Source organism: Castor canadensis, chromosome 9 (assembly GCF_047511655.1).
Source record: "Castor canadensis chromosome 9, mCasCan1.hap1v2, whole genome shotgun sequence".
Lineage (NCBI taxonomy): Eukaryota > Metazoa > Chordata > Mammalia > Rodentia > Castoridae > Castor > Castor canadensis.
In genome coordinates this window covers 15,768,745-15,782,350 of record NC_133394.1, presented here as the reverse complement: position 1 = coordinate 15,782,350, position 13,606 = coordinate 15,768,745, and the positions used below count along the sequence as shown (strand labels likewise).

Here is a 13,606-nt window from a genome sequence, read left to right as displayed (position 1 = left end):
AACTTTTCTGCTTGACCAGCAAAAGCCTGATGGGCCTAGCAGACAACAGTAGATTACTGACAACCTACTTAGAAGGTGTGTTGTTGCAGCTATAGTTTTAGATTTGGTATATTTCTGTGAGATATCACTCCTAGGACCTGCTTTACAACTATTGATCTAGAAAATGGATTCTTTCCCTTCTCCATCACAAAATCACAGCAGTGTGCATTTACATGGAAGTGATGTATACCCTACCACCCATCACATTCATCCTTTCCATTAGTTATTATATTGTTTGTTGAACCTGGTGAACAGGAAATAGAAAACATGTATGTCAGACAATGGGAGATAAACCTGTGCATTTTCAGGGCCTGCTACTTGATGAAGTTTCAAGGACTACAGTGGTGTCAAGTAAGTCCTGGAACAAGAACAAGCTCCGCAGTGAGTCCAGCTCCACAAGCTGCCATGCCACTTAGGTCTTATGACCTTGCACATCCATTGGAAGGGCATGTGGCAGCAGGGATGCTGCCTGGAGACTGCCAAGTCACAGAGCAAAGTCTCGCTTTTGGAGGAAGGCCATGTTTTCTACTAGGTCCTGATAGAAACAAATGTGATGTTGAGAACTCAAAGTGACTAGACAACCTAAACCACCCATCACAACTAGCTATTACATGATCACTAAACCAAAAAACTGAGCACACCCAGTAGCATTCCATTATAAAACAGAAGCAGCAATTACAAGACTTGCTCCTGCAGGTCCAGAAACCACCATTACACTATGTAAGTAAATGACTCAGCATTCATATTGATTCAGACATATATTTCCATTTGAGCCTGAAATATTAGTCACTACCAGTGCTTTACATATAAGTTATGAGATGTTGGGAGAGAGAAAAGAAAGAACTTAAGAACATAAAAAACAGCTGTTCTAATCCTCCATGTTGGAAATTTCAGGAACCCTGTTTCTGATGGTGGTTCAGGACAAAAGAAGGTTTGTGATACTGTAACTCTTCATCATTGTGGCAGCCCTAAATTCTATGGATGTGGTGCCCATGAATACCCAGTTCTCCTCTCCTTTCCTGAGAGGTTGCACATTGCTGTCCCCCTTGTGGAACCACGTGGTTCTGGCCGTGTGATTCTGGTCATATGAGTCCCTTCCAAGATGAACTATTTAATTGCTGGTGTAAGACCTTCTGGTGTTCTCTTTTAATTCAGCAAACCATGCTAACTGGAGTGGTGGAATGAATGTAGAGAAAGTGAAACCTGGACTCAGGAAGTCTGCACTGAAGGAAGCCAAGTGCTAAAATCTCCCTGGCATAACGTGGAGAGAGGAATTTAAAGAACTGGGACATAGAAAGGAAGACAGGATTATTCCTGGGTAGCCTATCCAGGCACCTAACCTCTAACTTTATCTCCCCAAGAAGGGATCTAGAGAAAAACATTGGTAAAAGAAGTGTCCCCATCTTTGGAGTGCTTTGGTGGCTATTATCTGTAATTGTAGCTGCTACTGGGAAACAGTATGGTTAAAATAGGCTCCCTAATCAATGAAGGTGGGAGGATCTAGACTTGGTAACAGCCACATAGCAGGGTTTAATGGTCAGAATACCCAGAGGAAAAGTGAGTGCAGCAAACTTGCTATCAAATGTTAGAACTTCAGGATGGTAGGTAACTGAAGGCGGGAGGTATTAGACTGGTAAATACTGTGAAGGTCTGAGTTGTTTTACCCTGCTTGCAAGATGCTATGGTTGGATGTTGAATGTCCCCAGAGACCCTGTGTTAAAAACCCTGGACCCCAGGATGGTACTATTAGGAGGTGGTGGAGCCTTTTGGAGGTGGGCCCTAGTGGGAGATCCTTAGTCACTGAGGGTGTGTCCTTGAAGGAAATTGTTGGTCGCTGGTCCTTCCTCTTCCTCTCTTGCTTCCTGGCCATGAGGTGAACTGCTTGCCCTGCCCTGCACTGTCTGCTGTTGCTATCTGAAACCTCCACAAGAGACCTAAAAGCAATAGGTCCACCTAATCACAGATTGGGAAACTCTAAAGCTGTGAGCCAAAATAAATCTACTTTTTATAAGTTATTATCTCAGATGTTTGGTGTAGTGACAGAAAACTGACTAACACAAGTGAGCAGTTTAATTCACCACAGTTCATAGATGCTGGCAGAAGTCATGAAACACCTGGGTCAGAGGTCTTTTTACTCACAGCTCAGCAGGCAATATGAACACGGGCACATTCACATTGCTTCTCTTTGGCTTCCACGTCCCAAGGAGTTATGTGGGGAGAGATCCAGGTGTATTCTGTGTTTGTTGGGTTTGCGTTACAGCTGAGGAACTCCAAGCTTAGGAGTTTCAGTTTATAATGAACTGCAAGCAAATCTGTCCAACGTTTGTTCTGTAGGGAAACACCACGATCTTAGTTTGAGGAAAAATGTGTTGTCTACCTGAGTGGGAGATACTGTACCTTCCAGGGTTGTTTGCTACATAAATTTCCTTGAAAAGATAATCAGAACAAAAGCTCACAGAAACCATGCTTAAATGTGGCAGGGAGTTGTTTCCCAATAAGAATTAAACTAGATAACCAGGCTTACTTGCTTTGTATCATCAAAAAAAGTGTATGTGTGATGGATAGAGGGCTGACTTGGCCAAGTTGCTTGCGTCCCTCCTATCTCTCCAAGCTAGCATGCAAATCCAGAACCATTTTAATCCAAATGAGACCACATACCTATAAAGTTCTCATGGAAAACAAGGAAGGTACATTGCTCTCAGGCTTAGCAAGGAAACCATGCACATGGTAAAGGGAAATAGCCACACTTTTTATTAACAAACGATTGTTTTGAATGAACATTAGTTGTCAAATAATTCTAAAAAAAAAAATGGTTGCTGACCTGACCATATGACCCAGTCAAGATTGCAGCTGAAAATATAATAAATTAAATGGATTGATTTGAGGAGAGTTTAATACAGGGACTATTTACAAAGGTGTGAGCAAATTGTATGAAAATCATTTTGGCTAGTGTAACAGGACAAAGAGAATGCAGTAGTCACTAAAACATGTAGCTAGCCAGACTGTGTGCAGGGCCATCTGAACATCCTTCTGTGCAAAGATGAACCCACACAGGGGAGCTGAAACAGTTCATATACAACCTCACTCTCCTTCCTTCCTTCCTATGATCTCTCATCCATGCCCCCTATTGGCCAAAACCCAGTGGAAGCCAGAAGACAAGGGAGCCTGTTGATGGAGTCTAGTCAGCCTCCCATTTAGACGAGGATGGATTTGGTGTGACGAAAGAACTCCAATCTGCCACAAGAAATCTAAAATATTAGAAATAATACTTTAACTTAAAATGTTCCTACTCCTCAATGCATCCATTACTGGCTAACTTCTTTTAAAATTATGAGAAAGAATGAGCTGGAAATCAAGTGTTAGGATTTAAATCTGCCTGCCTTTATATTACACAGTTTTTTTTTATTCCATACTCATCTAAATATTAATGATTTACACTTTACTTGCCAGTGTTCTTCTGAAATCGGCTGATAGCCCAACACCATCACTCCTGTTTTACCCATACAGAATATGATCCATTATGATTTTTGAATATGCCCTCATTTATGTGTGGCCACTGAACTGGCCTGCTGCAGATTTGACCCAATTATTTCAGCCATCTTCACGTTTGATTTTCATCACTATGGGGTGAATGAACCTTGTGGCCATCAACACTGATTATAAAGGGGTTTGCTATGATAGCCCAGCTGGGCATAGCCTGGCCATCCTGCACAGAAGCATTTTTCTCAAGAATCAGTTAAAAAAATCAGTTTAAAAAAATGGAAGATGCTGACCCGTTCAAATTCATTCCATCTGAATTTTCAGCTACACTGTCACCAGCAGGTTTAAAAAGTATAATACAACATGACATGTGTCCGGAAGGAAGTTCCTTGTGTTTTTGGAAAGAGCAAACTCATGACAATATCTAAGATCTGAAGTTTTCAGCAACACTGAGCTGACCACACTGGTTGTGAGCAGGGAGGCCAGAAATGGTAGAGGTGAAGCAAGGCAGAGTGAGAGAAAATTTTGCAATTGCAAACTAGCAAACTTTTGTGCAAAAATGTATAATACTGGAATAAATATTGGTTTCCTGGTTTTCTTTCCAGAAATAGTTAATCCCTAATATTCCTAATAACAAATTACTATACATATTATTGTCTTTTTTATGGTCTTAAGAATTTCAACTATGAAATTTCGACTTTAATAATTTCAACTTCAAGAAACTTTATGGTTCTTAATTAGATTATTTTAAATTTGAGTATGTGTGTGTCTGTGTATGTGTGTGTGTATGTGTGTTTGTGTGTGTGATTGCATGTGTTATGTATTTGTGTGTGTGTGTGCACACATGTATGTGCCATTACAAATGCTTACATCTAGTGGGGATTTTTGTTTCCCTTCAAAAATGGTTTATAATGCTACACACCTTGTGTAAACTTGTTTATGAATTCCTTTTTATTTATATTATCATTATAAATATCTATTACATAGATTATCATATTTATTGTAATCCACTTTACTGTTGATTTAAATTAGAGTATTTCTTTTTTTTTTTTTTGTTAGTACTGGGAATTGAACTCAGAGCCTCGTGCTTGAAGCACTCTATCACTTGAGCCTTGTTCCTGGTCTTTTTGCTTTTTGGGTAAGTTCTTGAGCTTTTGCCTGGTCTGGCCTAGGACCACAATTCTACCTCTATTTCCTGAGTAGCTGGGATTGCATGCATGTGCCACCACCCCTGGCTTGTTTTGGAGGTAGGGTCTCAATAACTTTTGCCTGGGCTAACCTTGAACCCTACTAGATGTAAGAATTTTTATGCATGTGTATATGGATGTGTGATTCTTTCTCCACCTGCACAGTAGCTGGTGGCATCCACCACTCTGCCTGACCAATAAAAAATTTCTTTGGTTTTAACTGGCAACTTTTCCAGAAAACCATAGAAAGCTTGCAACTTAGGCCTTAGCTGCTATTTTAGTCACTTTTTCTTTTACTGTTGCTCAATAGAAACCTACTACTCATACATTTCAACCTTTCCCACTATAAAACCCTTAGTGACAGACAAGAGAGAATGTGTGCCCCAGGGGTATGACTATTGCCTGAATAAAATGCAAGGGAGAAATTTCTCTAAAATTTCACTTTATTTTTTGCGGTACTAGGGTTTGAACTCAGGGCCTACACCTTGAGACACTCCACCAGCCTTTTTTTGCAAAGGGTTTTTTTTAAGATAAGATCTCATGAACTATTTTCTCGGGCTGGCTTTGAACCATGATCCTCCTGATCTCTGCCTCCTGAGTAGCTAGGATTACAGGCGTGAGCCACTGGCACCTGGCCTCTATCTATTTTTTGAGATGGCCTCTCTATGTTGCTGAGGTGAATCCTGAACTCACTATGTATGTACCACAGGCCAGCCTTAAAGTCACAATCCTCCTGCCTCTACCTCCACGGTGCTGGGAGTGTGTGCCACCATGCCCAGCTTTTCAAATCTCTTATTTTATTGAAGAACTTATAACTTGGCAATTTACATGCACAACACATGTAAATTGTGTAAAACACTTGTGATAATATATAAAATTAAAACATACATGCTTTATTTGTATAATTTGAGTTTTGAAAGTACATATGTATATATTTGAGTCTTAAAAGTTTTAATTTACTTACCAGGAAGTCTGGTGAAATTGTTGCCATTTTTATCTTTTGAGTATTCTCCAAGACATTGTCACTCATTTTGTGCACTGATGGTTGAAATGTCTTCCAGCCATCCAGTAAATATTTACTGACTATGTACTATTGATCTGTACTTTACGAAGCACTTAAGTCACTATAGGGAATTTGGCATCCTAATTCCTGCCTCTGCACCTTTGCCTGTGCCAACCTTCCTTTTTTTTTTTTTGCCAAAGAGCAGAGAGGAAAAGAGAAGAAGAGCCTTTGTAAGGGAGGAGTCTCAGAAAGGCTGAGCTAGAGAAGTGACACGATCTGAGGTTTCCATACTAGCTATTCTGAATATTCAATTAATTGTTGCCCACCATCATTATCCTACTGTGCTATAGAACATTAGAAGTGAGAGATATGCCAATTACCCCAACCTGATAATTATACGTTGTATGTGTGTATTGTAATGTCACTCTGCACTCCATAAGTATGCATAATTACTATGTGTCAATTAAAAATAAAGATGTATTTTAAATAAAGAAATGTAATCCTGGGGGAAAGTCCTCTATGTAATGACAATCAGGTAGAGTTAGTGGAGTTCTGTGAAACACTGGAGACCACTGGTGTAACATAAAGAGCAATCTATGGAGCAAGGACAATCTTACTACTTGCTAGCTCTAGGACTTTAGAGCCTCAATTTTCTTCTCTGTGAAATGGGAACAATAATGGTAACAACCTCAAAGGACTGAGATTAGCATTCAATAAGATAATACATGCAAAACTCTTAGAATGGAGTCTGTTATGTTGTCAGTACTGATAAATAGCTCTTTCCTATGCAGTCACCTATGAGCTACTTTGCTCAACACTCTCTACTTTCTTCTGAAAACTTCTCCCTTCCACATCCACATGGTACAGCTGGAGCAGTCATGTTACCGTGAGACCCAGTCTCCTGCTAATGAGTCCCTTTTCAGAATTCCTGGACTGGACACTGAGAGACAGAGTTAAGAGAATCTCTCTCCAGCCAACACATCTGAAGAAGCTGTATGAAGTGGAGCCTGGGAGTTGTCAGCAGTTAGGTGTCCTGCAAGGAACACGCCAGTCTACAGGGAGGATGGTAGAGGAGCAGAGAGTGGAGAGCAGCAAGAGAAGACAACCAGAGGGTCCCAGTGATGTCTGAGTTCTTGTTTCTGACTATTCCTGAGACCTGATGTCATTCTTTTTCTCAATTCCCTTTCTCCCCCCACACCGCCCCACTCCCCCCTACCTCGCCCCGCCCCAGGCCCTCTTCCTCTTAGCCAGTGTGCTGGATTATGCTTTGGTAGCCTGATTGACCTAGGAATTATATTCCATGCATGGTTCTGGGTGAGAGTTGGCTATAGAGGAATTTGCATGGGATTTGGAAGGTAAAAGGGAAAGCAAAGACCATTATTTTCAGAAGGTCACCATGGTCAGAATAACAGTCACAGAGGTCCCTGTGGATCCCCACTTATTCTTCCTGTCCTCCACAGTGTTCCACTTATCTTTCTGACTGCCAGCTCTCTTCACCAGAAAGGAGACCCAGCTCTCTCCTCCACCCTAGCCAGGTGCGGATAAAAACCTACCCTAACCATGGGAAGGGGAGAACCAGGTGATTCCTATCTAATAATCAATGAGTGGGGAGGGGTGTGGGGAGTTCTGGACTGGGTGAGGGCAGTCCCTGAGCTACAGCATGGACAATCTGGAGGCAGAGAATCACTTGGTGCATTTTGCCTATCTGCAACAAATTTGGAAAAAATCATGTTTTTTCCAAATGAGCAATGCAGCACTTTTGAAAGAAATATATAATGTTTTCAAAGAAGAAAAATGATAGATTTTCTCACATCATTTTTTTATATATAAAGAACAGGTCGATAATAATTCTTGGTGATTTTATTTAAATTGTCCTGAACCTGAACCTCCTGAGCCAAATTGAGGAAGATAGGTGTGATTTTGCTTTTTACAACAAACACTTGGAGGAAGGTACATTAGGAGGCTTTTAATTCCTGGAGTAGAGTATGCTCCTTGATTATGATATTAGTGATAATGACCTCAGTTCATCACTTATGGGTTCAAACATAGGGGCAGAAACACACACGCACACACACAGTGTTGTTACAGAGATTAGACCTGATGCATTAGAGGGAGCTGACTAAACAGTCTCTGTAAGGCTGTTGTCCATTCACGTCTGGGGCAGGAAAATGAAATCCTTTCTCCCTAACCCTTTGCATACCTGCCTCCACAGTATACAAGGAAAGTTCTTCCAGCAAGGGAGACTTAGTGCCTGAAGCTGCTTCTTTTGGAAAAAGATGGCTCAACCAGATTTCTAACTTTATTAGAATCTTTCTGTTTGTCTCCATCCACTTTCCTGAGGGCCTAGTAGTTTCTAACACGTCAAGATATCTCTTCTATCAGGCTGGCAGAGTGGCTCAAGTGGAAGGGCGCCTGCCTAGCAAGAGTGAGCTGTGAGTTCAAACCCCAGTGCTGCCAAAAAACAAAAAGATATTCCTTTTGGATGAAGAACAAGTTGTTCTGTCTGGCTTGTATCAATTTTCTTTTGCTGGGGAACACATTATCAGTAATTTAGTGGCTTAAGAAAACCCAAACTGATTATCTCACAATTTCTGTAGGTCAGAAGTCTGGACACAGCAGGGATGGATTCTCTGTTCTGGTATTTTCTGGGCTGCAGTCATTGTATTATCTAGACTTCAGTTGTCAGCTGGGTTTGGCCATTTGTTTTCTGCTTTTGGGAGGCGTTTTGGGAGATGTGCTTTCTTAGTGGCTGTACACAGGAGGGGTTAAAGTGATCTGTTCAAAGTTCTACAAGGTAAATACAAGTAACCTGGGCATGGAAGGCAGAGAAAGGAAGGAGTCACATACTTGAGGTGACCAAGTTTCATTGAAGGAAAACTTCAATAGAATGATTCTTCATATAGCATGATCTGTTGGCACATTTTAATAAAAAACTAATAAAAGTAGCTATATAAAAATTCTTTTGGGAGCAAGTGATCAAGATCTAATTTTGTTTCCTTAAGAAAAAAAAAGAAGAGAATTTGTTGTTGATATCTATGGTTGGAAATTTGAGACATTCATCCAACTTCAGATATGGCCGGATAATAATTTTGCTAGGACTTTTTTTTTTCTCATTTTAGACAGACACTTTCCTTCTCATCCCAGCCCCTGCTTTTTAGCCTTCAATTCCTAATCCCCAACTCCTACTATGGACCCTGAATACAGAAGGAAAAAATTGCTTCCAGTTATTTCTCAAGAACAGTTCTGTGGGTAGTGATTGGCTTGGCTTCAGCCTCTTCCTCTTCCCGAATCACTGCACAGTGCAAGTGGCAAGTGGTCTAATTGGTCAGGTCTGAGTGATGTGCCTGCTTTTGTAATTGGGCTGGGGATAGAATGGATTTGACCTCACCTGTACTGCATGGAACGAGACCTTCTCAGGGAAGATGAATGCTCTTTCCAGGTGAAGGGGTAGGGATGCTACAGTTACCAATCATGATCTTAGGTGGCACAAAATCATGATGTAGGGTAAGGAGAGCAAAAAAAGGACAGTGCCTCACTCATAGATTTCACTTACTTTTTTTTAGCAAGTGGAAATATTAAAGTATAATTTTAGAGACATGATAGTATCCTAAGTGAGTTATTTTCCTCATCTTATATCCATCTTTCCAGGTTCTTGTTCATGGTGCCATTTCCCCATTACTCTGGTGCAGTGAAGGCGATTTCTTTATTATTCCTTCTCTCTGCACCCTCAGTGACTCAGGCTTGACAAATTCTTTGTAGTACAGTCTGCATCTTCCTGTCCATTAGTTGTGATTAGGTCTTTATTACCAAAGGCTATTACTAGACTGTTAACCAATGTCTGTGCTTCAAGTCCCTCTGCCTCTGCTGCCAGATGAATCTGATAAAATCTTTTCTTTATCTTGTCAATTTTCTACTTTTAACAACTTCTGTTTTCCTTCAACAATTTAGATGAACTCCATATTTTTTGCGTGCCATTCTTGGGATTTGATAATATGGCCTGGTCTCCTATATCCTGTTCTCAGGCCATCTGTCTGTTTACAGTCATGGTACACATGTCCAGCCCTGCTCATCTATCCTACTTACCCAGAGCTCTCTCCCTGCCCTGTGGCTCATGGTTCAATCTAATTCTTTCACTATGGCTCACCTAAGTCTAACCTCCCATGGGAACACTTCCCTAATATTTCCAGTTCACCCTCATCTCTCTTCTGACTCCCACAGGACTTCTTTCAGCTCCCTGCCATTACTCCATTTACTCTCTTATTTTTTCATCTAAAAACATTGTTTCTTCTCAAATCACTTTTAAGTACTTCAAAGAAGTCATGTCCTAAACTCCTCTGTGTGCTCTGTGGGTCATTTGCTGTAACTATGTGACTTCAGAAAACCCTCCTGGGCATCAATTTCTCCATTCTCAATTTAAGAATAATGGTAGCTGCCATGTAGGATGTTTGAAAGGCTTAGCCAAGATACATGAAAAGAGACACTCCCAGTGACTGGTACCCAATAGGAGCATAGTGATTTGGTAGATAGAGGCAGTACTGAGTAAGGGCAGGCCTGTTATGATCCTTCTTAGTGCCACCAGCACCTGGCATGCTGTAGGAACTTTCATCTGCAAATGAAGATTTTACTCAACAGGCATTTTGGTTTAATTTGAGTTCCATCAGAGCAGACCCTGCAACAAGGTTGTAAGTGTGAAGGTTTATTTGGGAGATGACCCTAGGAATCATAGAAAGGGGAATGGGGAGGTTAGATAGAGAAGTTAAGGAAACCAAGACAGAGTACACTAGTGGATAAGTTACCATTAAGGGCAATTGAAGCTCTACCCTATGGGAACATTTGGGAGACTTTGCCAAACAGCCTCTGAATTGGTATTGGAGAGAGTAAGTTAATACTTTCAACCACCAAAGTGTATCCGCCATGACTTGTAGGCTGCTCACAGGGGTGTTAACTTCTTTACATTCTGGCCTGGTCCTCCTCATTGTTGAGTTTTTGCAAGGGAGAGAGCTCTTGGACAGAGAAATTTGGGGAAGTGTTATCAGATTTAGCCAACAAAAATAAGAATGCCCATTTAAATTTGTAATTCAGATAAATAAGAAGGATTTTTTTTAGTGTGTGTGTCCCATATCACATGGGACATGTACTAAAAAATGACCATATGTGTCATACTTATATTAAAACATTATTAGCTTATCCAAAATTAAGATTTAACTGGATATTCTGTATTTTATCTGGCAACCCTAATTAATTCTGGGGCTAGTTCAGGAGCTAAGAGTGGAGCAGTATTAGCTTTTGCACTCATGTATCATTAGTGGGATTTATTGTGGGAGGGTAGAATTAATGAATAAGTGTCCAGGCCCTGTGTGGAGCTCAGGCTGTGCCCTGCTCCAAAGTTACTCTGTATTGTATAGAACAGTAGCTTTCAGGCTGTGCCTGCCCTGAGTGACTGACTCTATTTTATAAAACAGCAGTTTGCTCTATTTTGAGTGCTGAGGTAGAATGACTACTTCTTGTTTGGTGCAAGTAAACAACCATTATCTGTCCAGCATAAACCATGAGACAGACTGATAAATAACATATGTATACGTAAATGAAAGATTAACACCTATAAACTTATCAAACTAGATTGGGAATACATGGATATTTGAGTGTATCAAACTGTCTTGAACAGGACTTTGTCCTTCTCTTTACTAGGGGAGTTAGTAATGTCCTGAACTGGAAGAGTAGCCTACAGTGGGATTAGGACATGACCCAAGGCAGACTTAGGGTAGAGGTAACGAAACCACTGCAATGTCTCTCAAAGACCACCCAAACACTTGGGTCAATGCAATATTTATTCACACTTCAGATGCACACTTACAAGAGCCAGGCTGGTTGCAGGGCACCGCAGCAGGTAAGACTTGTGCTCCATAGAGGAGCCCCACCAAGCAATCAGTTCGTTAAGGCTGACGCATACAGGAGAGAGTCCCTTGGTGCTAGCATATGTAGCTCGTGAGTGTTGGAGGATGTTGGAAAGTGCACTCTGCTGGGTCCTCAGCAGGTGCTCTTTTATATGTTTTTCTCCTCCAGGGTGTTCTCTTCTTATGTCATTTAGTCCTCTGCTGATTGGTTAAACCCAAAAGTGGGGGTCCTCGACACACTGCTCTAGACGTTATCATGTCTTAACATGAATGTAGCTACATACTGGATGCCACATTGGGAGTTTCTTGGCTGCATGCCTTATCAGTACTGTCCATATAGATGGTGTCCTGGTGTTGGAGACAGCTGTTTATCTATGGTCCAGAAGTCTGGGAGCTTACTGATTCTAACCTGCAATATACCCAAAGTTCAGACAAACTTTGCAGTGTGTTAAGTAAGGCTTTATGTTCTCTACACAAACTGTGTCAGAAAAAACAACCCCGTGAATTTGCTGAACCTACCAGACCCAGGAATGATATAACCCCCTCACCCGAATCCTATAAAAGGAGAGACACTTAACACTGGGGTACAGTGTAAACACAGATGGGTCATCAGACCCATCTTTTCATGGATCAAGGGATGATTCCTGACTCTATCCTTGGGGCTTCAACTCAGTTCAATCCCCTTGCTTAATGTGACCCACTTGAATTCTTGTTGTGGTAGGGACCAGCTCTGTGTCTTGAAGCAGCATTGAGCCTTGAAGTAGCTCTGCATTTTGATAACACTGTGCCTTAACTCGTCTGTGCTTGGGTTCCTTAGGTCAGTGTCTTACCAAATTGCTTGCAGTGACTCTCTTTGTATCAGCTCTCTGTTCTTGCCTTCAAGGCCACTTTAACCCTTTCTTAGCTTTCTGTAATCTTTGTAAATTGGGAAGCATAATGTGTAATCTGAAAGTTAATAATAATTAAGATTGTAATAAAAGAAACTGGTAATTGGCTCATGGCTATCAAGAAAAATCAGTAGTACTTTGCAAATTCATGCCCGAAAAATTTGGGCAAAATGGACGTAACTTGTGAATTTGTTATTCGATAAATTCTGACGTTGTGGAAAGACACAAACGTGTCCATCTGTGTTTCTCACAGTAGCTCAGTCACAATACCCTGCTTTGCCTCTTGGAGTTGTAATTAGGTTTGAAAGATGTGTGTATAACTGCTTTAAATGGCATACAATGCTACAACATAAATGGTAAAGAACCATCCACTTTAAAACTGTTGAAAGAGAAAATGACAACAAATCCTAGTTTTGCAGATCTGAATTGGCTTTATTTATGATTCTAGAATTAGGCAGCAGTCTGGATGAAAAATGGTTTAGAATGCTCTGCCCCTACCACAGGAGCAGTTTATATTTATAGGGCAGAGAACAGGAAATAGCATGCAGAAATGGAAGTGACTGGTTAGGGCACATGTCTGTCTTATTTGAACATAGTTTGAGAATTGGCTGAGGCTCTGCTACTTGTTACAAAAGTTAATTACTGTTTGTTTACACAAATGAAGTTGCAATTAACTCTCTACACAGAATCCTTTAGGTGGAAACTTAAAATGCATACAGAGGCAGCTTCAGGCCAAACAATTTAACAAAATTCCAGAATTGGATCTGGAATAGATCCAATAGATATTTGCTAAATCAAATTGAATTATTATTATAGGCAAATAATTATATTTGTTGATTGATATAATTATATTTGTTGATTGAGGCTCAGGCAAGGTTAGTTTGATGCTTTCCTAGATCCTAGATCTGTGATTATTTTGTAACTTTCCCAACAAGAAAACCATTCATATTAAATGTTAGGAAAATGCCACACACCGCACACAAAAGAGGCTCACAAGAGGTATCTCATGTCCAAAAGTTTAATAAGCAGGCTGGCTGGCTGAGAAAAAATGGTGCAGCAGCTTCTCTCGGTGGGTTTGGCCGTAAGTAGCATCTGGGAGAAAGCAAGGGCTAGGGA

At 40.7% G+C, this 13,606-nt stretch overlaps 1 long non-coding RNA gene across 2 annotated transcripts in view; it reads left to right on the top strand.

The window, feature by feature from the left end:
• The window catches only part of LOC141410834 (uncharacterized), a 66,380-nt gene that overhangs the window by 11,069 nt on the left and 41,705 nt on the right, over positions 1-13,606 (top strand). Inside the window, exon 2 of one of the 2 annotated variants that reach the window (XR_012435592.1) lies at positions 4,579-4,657. The exons of the other annotated variant lie outside the window; for it this stretch is intronic. This is a non-coding gene — a long non-coding RNA (uncharacterized lncRNA). The remainder of the gene's footprint in view (positions 1-4,578; positions 4,658-13,606) is intronic. 2 annotated transcript variants of the gene reach the window in all.